Below are 13,108 nucleotides of genomic sequence, written 5' to 3'. Positions count from 1 at the left end.
ATGAAGAAATAAATAAATACCGTATCCTTGACCTTCTAAAGGAAAGAGCACTATAAATTGCCAAGGTTGACTTCCGTAGTTCACGTATTACGGTTAAGTAATGTGTTTACCCGGCACCTTCAAACGGGTCTGTAGCTGGGTGAGTCATCTATACTACCTAGTTTAATAAAAACAAACATTATCCTAGAGGGACGGGGCAGCTTCTCCAGCCCTGGACAATACTAATGGGATTTCCAGCAGTTCCTGTTTTAACTCTAGCAAGCATTCCTGCCTCCAGAGCTTTGTTCCATGTGGCTTTTCTGGGCCGCTGCAGTAGGAGTTTTACTGTGAGAGCTGCACAGCTGTGGAAGACAAGGAGTACTATGATGCTCAGCCGGCCATATCACTGGAACAGCATCATGGGAAATCATTTAAAACAGGACCAAAGATAAGCAATCAGATACCTGCATCTCCACAGATTTATATTTACCTAGAAGGATATTTCATAAAGTGGTTCACCATATGACTGCTGACTGTTTATCGCACAACTATCAAGGCAATTAACGCCTATATTTCACAAACCATTATTCTGCCAGTATTGCTGCTAAAATCATACAATATTATGGTTGTAAAAATACTGTATTGTACCTAAGGAGGATTGAGTCCTTATCCTTGGTGCAAAACCAGACCTGAGGCCTGCAAACCCTATACATTAATAGGAAAATTACACATTTTCTTATGGTCTTAAAAAAAGGCCAAAATAGTGATTTCATTGCTAAAGGAACACTCCGGGCAACACCCAATGGCTCTGTACACGAACCTCCACCACAGTCCGAGGCCTGATTTAGGTAGCTTCAGGAATTGGTTGCCATTATTATTGCTGTGGAGCTCTGTTATACACTCAGACACATTACTGGGAGTATTATTGCTGTGGGGCTCTGTTATAGACTCAGACACATTACTGGGAGTATTATTGCTGTGGAGCTCTGTTATACACTCAGACACATTACTGGGAGTATTATTGCTGTGGAGCTCTGTTATACACTCAGACACATTACTGGGAGTATTATTGCTGTGGAGCTCTGTGATACACTCAGACACATTACTGGGAGTATTATTGCTGTGGAGCTCTGTTATACACTGAGACACATTACTGGGAGTATTAGTGCTATGGAGCTCTGTTATACACTCAGACACATTACTGGGAGTATTATTGCTGTGGATTTCTGTTATACACTCAGACACATTACTGGGAGTATTATTGCTGTGGAGCTCTGTTATACACTCAGACACATTACTGGGAGTATTATTACTGTGGAGCTCTGTTATACACTCAGACACATTACTGGGAGTATTATTACTGTGGGGCTCTGTTATACACTCAGACACATTACTGGGAGTATTATTGCTGTGGAGCTCTGTTATACACTCAGACACATTACTGGGAGTATTATTGCTGTGGAACTCTGTTATACACTCACACATTACTGGGAGTATTATTACTGTGGAGCTCTGTTATACACTCACAAATTATTGGGAGTATTATTGCTGTGGAGCTCTGTTATACACTCAGACACATTACTGGGAGTATTATTGCTGTGGGGCTCTGTTATACACTCAGACACATTACTGGGAGTATTATTGCTGTGGGGCTCTGTTATACACCCAGACACATTACTGGGAGTATTATTGCTGTGGAACTCTGTTATACACTCAGACACATTACTGGGAGTATTATTACTGTGGAGCTCTGTTATACACTCAGACACATTACTGGGAGTATTATTGCTGTGGAGTTCTGTTATACACTCAGACACATTACTGGGAGTATTATTGCTGTGGAGCTCTGTTATATACTCAGACACATTACTGGGAGTATTATTGCTGTGGAGCTCTGTTATACACTCAGACACATTACTGGGCGTATTATTACTGTGGAGCTCTGTTATACATTCAGACACATTACTGGGAGTATTATTGCTGTGGAGCTCTGTTATACACACAGACACATTACTGGGAGTATTATTGCTGTGGAGCTCTGTTATACACTCAGACACATTACTGGGAATATTATTGCTGTGGAGCTCTGTTATACACTCAGACACATTACTGGGAGTATTATTGCTGTGGAGCTCTGTTATATACTGTTAACCCTGTAACTTTCCAAGAGACCCTATGGAGGTACTGTTTTACTCGGTAGACTTTGCTGAACACAAATATTAGTGTTTCAAAACAGTAAAACATATCACAGTGATGATGTCAGTGAAACACTTTTAAAACACTAATATTTGTGTTTAATGAAGTCTCCCGAGTATAACAGTACCCTCCATGTACAGGTTTTATAGTGTTTTTGAAAGTTACAGGGTCAAATATAAAGCCTTTTTTCACATTGGAGCTCATAGAAAAGAAGGCATTAGGAGAGAAAATAGGGACAGAGGGATTTGTACACAAAATAAGGACTGTCCTTTGTAAGTAAGGACACTTGGGATTTATGATAATCCACTGGGGACAGCAGGACAGCTACCGTAACCAATTGTCATTGACAGTTACCTTCTCCTGATGAATACGATGGGTCTGTTCTGTTCCAACCAGCGTGTACCCAGTTTTTTCTCCAGACCAAGAAATAAAAAAAGGTTTCTAGTTGATGATGAGCACAGAGTAGAAGAAGCAAATCCTGGGCTTTCCTACAAAAAAGGACAGGGTGCGCTATTAAAAAAGGATACATCTTTTCTTAAAGCGATTTCGCTCCCCCTACCTTCACTTGCGCTCTGTGCCATGCAACGGAAGCCCAGAGAGTTGCACAAAATTAACTCCAAAAGCGGTGATTACCTCTAACTAGCTGTGTAAGTTGGGAGTTTAGTAAATATGCTTTGTGCCCTTTAATAGTTTAAATTCTCCCTGAAGGAAACCTGAACATCAATTATTTAAAAAGAATAAAATAAATCAATTCGTGAGGCAGATTTAAAAATGATCCACCAGTAGAAAAGGGTTCCGGAATGTGGCGCATCAATGTAGCAGAATAAAGGTACACTTACTTTGAGCAATGTATTTCACATTGTTTTTAACACAGCACTAATTTTTGCTAGGCACCATAGCCATTGCAATTTATTGGATGACTCAGTGCAGTGGTTATGGTGCCTTGAAAGTTGTAGTGGAGAGTTAGTATAAACTGCAATATCTCAGCTGGTAGACGTAATCAGCATACAAATAAAGGGTACTGTAGTAATTCCAATCCCATTCCCCAACAACTGGACAAAACACAGTTTTGGGAGTCAACTGAACTTTTATTGAACCACAGCCGGTTTTATACAAATCCCCATGCAAGGGGTTTCCTTAATGACATTCCAGGGGTTTTTCCCTGGTGGACCTTGTGGAAGACTGGGAACATTTCCCATGATCCTTTTCTGTACTGGGAAGGTAATTGAACAGAACATTAAACAATATTCTAAAAACATCATAACATATAATATTTATCAGAACTCCACTTCACTGAATAGCTGGGATCTGAGCGCTCAATCTGTCGAATTACCGCTCAGATCCGTTCGGTAGAACAGAAAAGCCATTTGAGTGAAGTTTTGGACTGGTCAGCCACGAGGTGGTCACAAATTATTTCCAGGCAATTGGAGGCTTTGACCGGTCTCCTTTCGGGAGTTTCTATGAGTAAACAGGCAAATGTACATATTCATAAACTGGGTAGTCGTGTGTCTGGAGGTCGGTGGTTTCATTTAGTCGAACACCGCTCTGTTTTGATGAACGGAAGTACACGAACGAGATGGAAGTCCAGCGGTGTTTGCGAGGTCGAGTGTCCGTTTTTAGTTCCATGCACTCGATGACCAAACACTGCTGGGCATTCGTGCGCTAAGATGGCCGCGGCCACGTATTCGTTCATATGAACGGCGACCACCCATCCGATCCTTAGGATTTTGCGGTTTCAACATGTTGCCAATTCTTAATTAGAGACACACGACTCCACTGTGTGGTCTCACATTCAGTATTTTGTTCGACTTCACGAACAATATGTCCATGTTCTGTTTGTAAAGTCAAAATAGTCGAACCAACTTAGTCTTTTACAAAAGAAATGGCTAGTTTTGCCACAAAAGTCATTATTTAATTTGTTCTCATTCTCTTAATTTTGATTTTAATCTCAACCCACTTTTCCCTGATTAATGAGTACGAATGTATGTACTATAACCACTACAATAAGCTGTACAATAACCACTACAGTAATCAATACAATAAGTCACACAATAACTGCTATAATAATCCGTACAACAGCTACTACAATGAACTATATACAGACACACAATAAAATACAATAAGCTGTACAATAACCACTACAGTAATCAATACAATAAGTCACACAATAACTTCTATAATAATCCGTACAACAGCTACTACAATGAACCATATACAGACATACAATAAAATAATACAAAAAGCTGCACAATAACCACTACAGTAATCAATAAATCATAAAATAACTATTACTATAAGTCACACAATAACTGCTATAATAATCCGTACAACAGCTACTACAATGAACCATATACAGACACACAATAAAATAATACAATAAGCTGTACAATAACCAGTCCAGTAATCAATAAATCATAAAACAACAATTACTATAAGTCACACAATAACTGCTATAATAATCCGTACAACAACTACTACAATGAACCATATACAGACACACAATAAAATAATACAATAAGCTGTACAATAACCACTACAGTAATCAATACAATAAGTCACACAATAACTGCTATAATAATCCGTACAACAGCTACTACAATGAACCATATACAGACATACAATAAAATAATACAAAAAGCTGCACAATAACCACTCCAGTAATCAATAAATCATAAAACAACAATTACAATAAGTCACACAATAACTGCTATAATAATCCGTACAACAGCTACTACAATGATCCATATACAGACACACAATAAAATAATACAATAAGCTGTACAATAACCACTCCAGTAATCAATAAATCATAAAATAACTATTACAATAAGTCACACAATAACTGCTATAATAATCCGTACAACAGCTACTACAATGATCCATATACAGACACATAAATATACAGACACAATAAAATGCACGTAGAGCCATACAACAAACTGTACAATAAGCATTACAACGAATGAGATAAATCGTACAATAAGTCGCACGGTAAGCTGTACAAGCAGTGATGGTGGATATGGTATTTAAAGTATCACAATAATATGAAGGGTGTTTTAGGAGTTCTCTCTCCCCTGATGCCTTTTCTGTGTCCGAGGTCGTGGGTCTTATATAAAGCCGTGAAGGGTCTGTGTTAATCATCATGAAATACATTTTATTTACGGCAATACATGAGAGCATATGGTTAAAATGGATACAAGAAGCAGGTTAGATCTGACTCTACAATAAAGATCTATTGCCAGAATCAACCCTTCCTTCCCTTCTAATTGAATCACTATATTGTTTACCGCTACACAAATACTTTACATATGTACTTTCCCCAAATTTATGCCGCACCATAAAAGCTTTTAGTCTTTTTGCCAATGATTGATCACACCTACTTCACGAACTGGATGAACCCCAGACTCATGACTTGCACTTCTTGGACCACTCGAAGAAGTAGAGTCAGCGGCTGAGCATTTGTTTCCATTTAAATTATATTCTTGGCTTGCGTTTTATTACTGTTAGCAAACTCTGCCTAGACGAGGCCTGCTCATTGTAACTTTCCACGGATCTTAAAAGGAGAAAGACAACGGTATTAAAGCCTTGAGTGCTATTCAATAAATTGTTAAATCTGGTCCCAGCCATCTCATGTGATATATTACACATTAAACCGATAAAACGGGGCAGAAAATTAAGCAATTATAATAATCTTTATAATCTTTAGCTTTATTAACCCCTTAGTGACCAGACTGCTTTACAATTTTCTTACCATTAAGGACCAGGGCTCTTTTTACATTTCTGCGGTGTTTGTGTTTAGCTGTAATTTTCCTCTTATTCATTTACTGTACCCACACATATTATATACCGTTTTTCTCGCCATTAAATGGTCTTTCTAAAGATACCATAATTTTCATCATATCATATAATTTACTAAAAAAAGAAATATAAAATATGCTGATTTTTTTTTAAAAAAAACACACTTTTTCGAACTTTGACCCCCAAATTATGTTACGCATCACCAACCGCCAAAAAACACCCATGATAAATAGTGTCAAAATGTTGTCCTGCGTTTATAAATACCCAATGTTAGCATGTTCTTAGCTTTTTTTGGAAAGTTATAGGGCTATAAGCACAAGTAGCACTTTGCTATTTCCAAACCATTTTTTTTTTCCAAAATTAACGCAAGTTACATTGTAAAAATGATATTTGTCAGGAATTCCTGAATATCCCTTCACATGTATATATTTTTTAAAAAGAAGACAACCTAAGGTATTAAACTTGGGGCATTTGGACTCTTTTCATGCAGCCATTTTACCACCAATCTATGCCAAATAAAAAATACAAAATTGTAAATAATAATTGGTGATTTTTTTGAGACACATAGCAATTTAAGAATACATTCACTGAGAACTTTATGGGTTACTGCCAAAGAACACCCCAATATGTGTTCAGCAACATCTCCTGAGTGCAGTGATACCCCCCATGTATGGGTGTGTTGGATTCTCTGGTGGATAAAATACCTTATTTGGAGGGTGCGCATTCCAGTTTTCCAACTTGGAATTTTCACAGCGGGTCATCATGCACCCATGTCCTATTTGGGACATTTTTGAAGCCGGCCAATGTAATATACCCCCATCACGCCATATATTTTTGAAAAGTAGACAACCCAGTTTATTCAATATGGGGTATGTCCAGTCTTTTTTAGTAGCCACTTAGTCACAAACACTGGCCAGAGTTAGCATTTATATTTGTTTGTGTGTTAAAAATGCAAAAAACTATTATGAATGCAAACTTTGGCCAGTGCTTGTGACTAAGTGGCTACTAAAAAAGACTGAACATTTGCAATACCTTGGGTTGTCTTCTTTTGCAAATGGTATGCCATCATGGGGGTAATTCTCATTCCTGGGTAACCATACGCTCTCAAAGGCAACATAACCAATCTGGCAAATTGAAATATGTGACCCTGTAACTTTCAAAAACACTATAAAACCTGTACATGGGGGGTACTGTTATACTAATATTTGTGTTCAGCGAAGTCTACCGAGTAAAACAGTACCCTCCATGTAGAGGTTTTAGGGTGTCTTGGAAAGTTACAGGGTTAAATATAGTGCTAGCAAATTAAACTCTCTGGACTTTCGGGCCTGGGATGTCAGGCCGGTCACCCAAATTGCAATCAATAAACTTACTTAATTATGTAAAAATATTACATAATATGCACATAGAATTTAAATAAATATACATATTTATATATTTGAAGTCTACATGTATATTTATGAAATTATTTATGTAATTATGTATATGGACATACCGTATATACTCGAGTATAAGCCGACCCGAATATAAGCCGAGGCCCCTAATTTTACCCCAAAAAACTGGGAAAACGTATTGACTCGAGTATAAGACTAGGGTGGGAAATGCAGCAGCTGCTGGTAAATTTCTAAATAAAATTAGATCCTTAAAAAATTATATTAATTGAATATTTATTTACAGTGTGTGTATATAATGAATGCAGTGTGTGTATGAGAATGCAGTGTGTGTATGAGTGCAGTGTGTATATGAATGCAGTGTGTGTATATGAATGCAGTGTGTGTGTATGAGAATGCTGTGTGTATGAGTGCAGTGTGTGTGTATGAGAATGCTCTGTATGAGTGCAGTGTGTGTATGAGTGCAGTGTGTGTATGAGTGCAGTGTGTGTGTATGAATGCTGTGTGTATGAGTGCAGTGTGTGTGTATGAGAATGCTGTGTGTATGAGTGCAGTGTGTGTGTATGAGAATGCTGTGTGTATGAGTGCAGTGTGTGTGTATGAATGCAGTGTGTGTGTATGAGTGCAGTGTGTGTGTGTATGAGTGCAGTGTGTGTGTGTATGAGTGCAGTGTGTGTGTGTATGAGTGCAGTGTGTGTGTATGAGTGCAGTGTGTATGAGTGCAGTGTGTGTGTATGAATGCAGTGTGTGTATGTGTGTGTGTAATGCAGAGTGTGATGCAGAGCCTTGGTGGGGGGTGGGCATTTTTATTTTTTAATTATTATTTTAATATTTTTTTTGTTTCATTACATTTTTTTATTATTATTATTTTTTTATTTTATTATAATTTTTTATTTAATTATTATTTGAATTTTTTTTTTTTTTATTATTATTGCTATATATACATGCTTGCTAGCTGGCCAGGGAGGGGGGCTCTCCTTCCCTGGTGGTCCAGTGGATGGGCACTGTGTAGGAGGGGGCTGTGGGGGCTGCAGAGAGATGTTACTTACCTTTCCTGCAGCTCCTGTCAGCTCTCTCCTCCTCCGCCGGTCCGTTCAGCACCTCGGTCAGCTCCCAGTGTAAATCTCGCGAGAGCCGCGGCTCTCGCGAGATTTACACTGTGAGCTGACAGAAGAGCTGAACGGACCGGCGGAGGAGGAGAGAGCTGACAGGAGCTGCAGGAAAGGTAAGTAACATCTCTCTGCAGCCCCCACAGCCCCAGTCTGTATTATGGCAATGCAAATTGCCATAATACAGACAATTGACTCGAGTATAAGCCGAGTTGGGCAAAAAAATGTGCTGAAAAACTCGGCTTATACTCGAGTATATACGGTATGTATATTTCGTATTATTTTTATTTATATATACATAGATATATATATATATATATATATATAATTTCATTCTAAGTGTATTTTGATATAAATATATATATATTAATATCAAAATACAGTTAGAATAAAATTACATATATAGAATTTAAAAAAAAATATTTTTACTTATTTACGTATTTATTTTTAATTTGTTTTTTTTAAATAATATATATATATATATATATATATATATATATATATATTATATACACACGTGTGTAATTTTACTCTAAGTGTATTTTTATATCAATATATGTATATATTAAAAAAATACACTTAGTGCAGAGGGGGGCTGTCTGGGCTGTCAGACAGTCCCCCCAAAGAAGAACAACACAGATCGCCGGCGGGGGAACGGCGGTGATCGGGTAAGTACATATGGAGGGAGAGGGAGGGAAGGGGTTAATTAAAAAAAAAAAAAAAAATTAATTTCTCTCCACCGAGTGACTCAGCAGAGGCAGAGCACCGGAAGCCTGCCTGATGGCTTCCGATGCTCTGCACTACACTGCCGGGCGCCACATAGGGCAACCCGGAAGTGATTGCTTTGGGGGAGAGACCACTCAGCGGCCCGGCGGTGAGAGGTGGTATTGCACGATGCCTCGACATCGAGGCATCGCTGCAATAACGTTAGAGCGGCTGGAAGCGATCATGCACGTCCACGGACCTTAAAGACCGTTATTTGTCGGATGTACCTGATACATCCGCAGTCCTAAAGGGGTTAATATACCTGGTTTTCAACTTTTTTTTGAGCCACAAAACAATGAAAATAGTGGAAATGAAAGTAATGAATGTAAACACAAGTCATTGAAATAAACTACAGTGAGTAGTTATTAATGTGTTTCACTGGATGCCGACAGCATTCATTCACAGCAGGTATTGGCTTATTGCAATGGAAAATACTGGCTGTTTATTTCTCATCACGTGAAGAAATTGTGACACTGGCGAGCTTGGGGTTAGCGGCATTTCATAATACTTACAAAGATTACCGAGTATAATCAAACCCTAGATTACACTGAAAGGGTTACTCCAAACATCATATGACTAGTGCCCCCTGTAATGGCTATGATGCCTAGAGTAACCTGGCCCGGTTCCCCAGCAGTGGGGCAAACCATTTAGCAATGGGTCTCTGCTGGGCTCTGAAGCCCCCTAGTGGTCCAGTGATGGTTTATGACCATGGGGTTCCTACCACTGTCGCAGGGGGTCGCAGCTGTGACCAGTCCTGTCACTCCAGAAGGCACAGACGAAGCAGCGACCCCTAGCGACAGGGAGAGCTTTGCAGTGCTGCTCCTCTCCTGTGTGTAGCGTGGCTGAGCGGTCTTACAGGAAGTGCTCACTGAAAGAGCAACTTCTGTCAGTCCTGGTACAGAGCTCGGGCTGGGTAAACAAGTACACAGGGGGGGAGAATGACACACATGGAGGGGCTGGGGAGAGTGAATGACACACATGGAGGGGCCGGGGGGAGAGGGAATGACACACATGGAGGGGCCGGGGGGAGAGGGAATGACACACATGGAGGGGCCGGGGGGAGTGGGAATGACATACATGGAGGGGATGAATGAGATGCATGGAGCAGCTAGGGAGGAATTAAACACAAGGAGGGGCTCAGGGAATGAGACACATGGAGGAGCAGGGGTGAGGGATGAGACACATGGGGGAGCCAGGGCAATTTTAGCCCAGTGATTTCTAGTTAGGCTTCTGCTTGTGGCGTCTTCAAAACTGGGTGTGGGCAGCGAAGCACTTCCTCGCATACGACCAACGCGACATATCAAGACTACTCCACCTGTACCGCCAGGGAGAAATCTTCAAATACAACGAACTTCCCCAAGCGGACACCTTAACCACATCAGACCATTTCCGATATATACAGCTCCGAGACCTGGCGCAACAACCCATGATCAAACAAGCAGGCATCTCACCTCCGACGACATTCGAGAAACAGTGCTTCGACGCACCCCTACAATCGGGACAAATCTCCGCCCTCTACAACACACTGACGACCCATGCCTCGCAAGTCAACCTCACCTACATCGCCGCATGGGAACGGGATCTGGGACCACCAGAAGACCCGAGCGATTGGGCCGAAATCTGGGAAGCGACAAACTCTCTAACGGTCTGCGTCACGCACAAGGAACAGGCATACAAGACGCTGCATCGTTGGTATCCGACACCACACAGACTCTACAAAATGGGCCAAAAACCTGATGATGGGTGCTGGAAAATGTGTGGCACCACCGGCTCCTACCTACATTGCTGGTGGACATGCCCCAAACTCAAACCGCTCTGGGGCCAGGTAAGCAACCTCATTGAAACGATCATAGACAAGCCAGTCACCGCACAACCATGGACCATGCTTCTCAGCAAACCGCTAGACTCGCTAACAAGGAGTGAAAACAAACTAACCGCCCGCATCAACCTAGCGGCGCGGCGAGCGATAGCGGAACTGTGGGCTGACCCAAAAATACCCACGACCTCAACCATAATAAGCAAAAACAAAGAAACCCGCGATCTGGACAAACTAACGGCACAAATAAACGATACGCACAAAGCGTTCCACCGCATGTGGGACCCCTGGGACACAAACCAAACGAAACTGAACGAAAACGCAACGAATTAACGCACAACAGTTCCAATCAGTAGCCACATCGAACCTCGCCCCGAGTCGAACGAACACCGCGGATCCGAACCAATCAGAAGGAGCACCACGGGTGGGCATCCCCTTTCCACTTGAACACCCCCCCCCCTCTTTTTTTTTTCCTTCTTACCCCCCCTCCTACTCTCCTTCTCTCACCGCCCAACGGGAACCCTGCCCGCGCGGGCGAGGAGCGGCGCCTCCCGCCAAGCCACCCTACATAAGACCAACCAAATGCGGAATCCCGCACCCCTCCCCACCCCAACCCCCTAACCACCTTGCCCAAAAGCACACAGGGCCCAGACCCCCGACAGCAACCCTACCCAAGGCATGCAAACAACACCTAACACAAATAAGAGCACCCAGGAGCTACAGGCCTTGCAACCACGGATATGCCCCTAGAACACCCAGCCTTCTGTGACCAACGGCCCACTATACGCCTGCAACAAAGGGCAAGAACACACGCCCCGCACCCTAGAGCGCACTGACACACAGCAGCTACAAACGGATGGTTCCCAACCACCGGAAGGCCGTAACATGAGAAAGAACACATATGGAAACACATGCCAACCCGCCCCCCCCCCCCCTTCTCAGACCTCGGTCACCCACATGGTCGCCTACATAGCAAAAACACAATACAGACCCTACAAGAGGGTGGAGCGGCCTCGGGGGTTGGGGGAGAGGGGTAAGGGGAGCAACCCAATAGGACACCCCTGTCCCCTCCCTTTTATTCTGTACCCCCCGACCCATAGAGCTAGAGTCATAGCAAATGTTACGTACAGAGCAACTTCGAATAAGCAACTACCAAATGATGTAAATGCAGAATGACCGCCAAACAAGAATCACATGCATGACTGTCATAACCTACAAATGTAAAACGAACTCTATGCAAAATGTACCAATACTTGTACTCCCTTGTTGTCTTCTGTACCCTAACCCGAACAAACACGAAATCTTAAAAATAAAGATTTTCCACAAAAAAAAACTGGGTGTGGGGGTGGGACACTAGGTCTCCCCCGTTATATTATAAGAGCCACCACTTGCTGACCACGGGTGGGGGTGGTAAATAAGGATGCCCTCGCCATTTATTTTTTTAAAAAGAACACAATAGACACCCAGACCACTTAATCTCAATGAATAGATCTGGGTGCCATGTGCCCCCCTTTAACCATGCAGCTGATAATATTACCGTTCTGCAAAGATAGCAATGTTTCCTTTGCAGGGTTTACTTGTCTCTAGTGGCTTTCAGACAGGAATGCACACACTAGTCTTCCAATGATTTCCTGTGGGAAAGCATTGGGTAGGCTGAAATCTCTCCAATCCCATTACTTATTTCAAAGTCTCTCGCCCAAAGTGTATGATGTCCTCCCAATGTTAGTTCACCAGCCCCATTACACGGCTGCCCAGTAGCTCGTTTTCAAAGTTTAGTAGACGTAGTAACATGGGGATTTTATTGACCCCCTTATAGACTTTTTAAACTTTTTAATGTGGCACAGCCAAGGTTTATATATCTTTTTTGATTTTAAAACAATTAAGATTTGTTTTAAATCCACGCCCAAAATTTAAGCTTCTGGGCCCAGATTTAGGCCGTCTGGCTGGGTTCTGTCTGACTGAAATTCGGACCAAATTCAGGTCCATTCAGGCCTGAATTGCAAAATTTGGACATTGTTAAATAGTGTGAATGTCCAGATTTTGCAAACTGAATGGCT

At 41.5% G+C, this 13,108-nt stretch overlaps 1 protein-coding gene across 1 annotated transcript in view; it reads right to left on the bottom strand.

The window, feature by feature from the left end:
* The window catches only part of LHFPL2 (LHFPL tetraspan subfamily member 2), a 99,579-nt gene extending 96,961 nt beyond the window's left edge, over positions 1-2,618 (bottom strand). The window contains exon 1 of the mRNA XM_063453593.1: positions 2,530-2,618. The gene's annotated coding sequence lies outside the window, so the exon portion shown is untranslated. The remainder of the gene's footprint in view (positions 1-2,529) is intronic.
* Positions 2,619-13,108: the final 10,490 nt, after the last annotated feature.

Source organism: Pelobates fuscus, chromosome 5 (assembly GCF_036172605.1).
Source record: "Pelobates fuscus isolate aPelFus1 chromosome 5, aPelFus1.pri, whole genome shotgun sequence".
NCBI classification, from domain to species: domain Eukaryota; kingdom Metazoa; phylum Chordata; class Amphibia; order Anura; family Pelobatidae; genus Pelobates; species Pelobates fuscus.
Note: the sequence above shows the minus strand (reverse complement) of the source record. Positions and strands in the feature narration are given on the sequence as shown.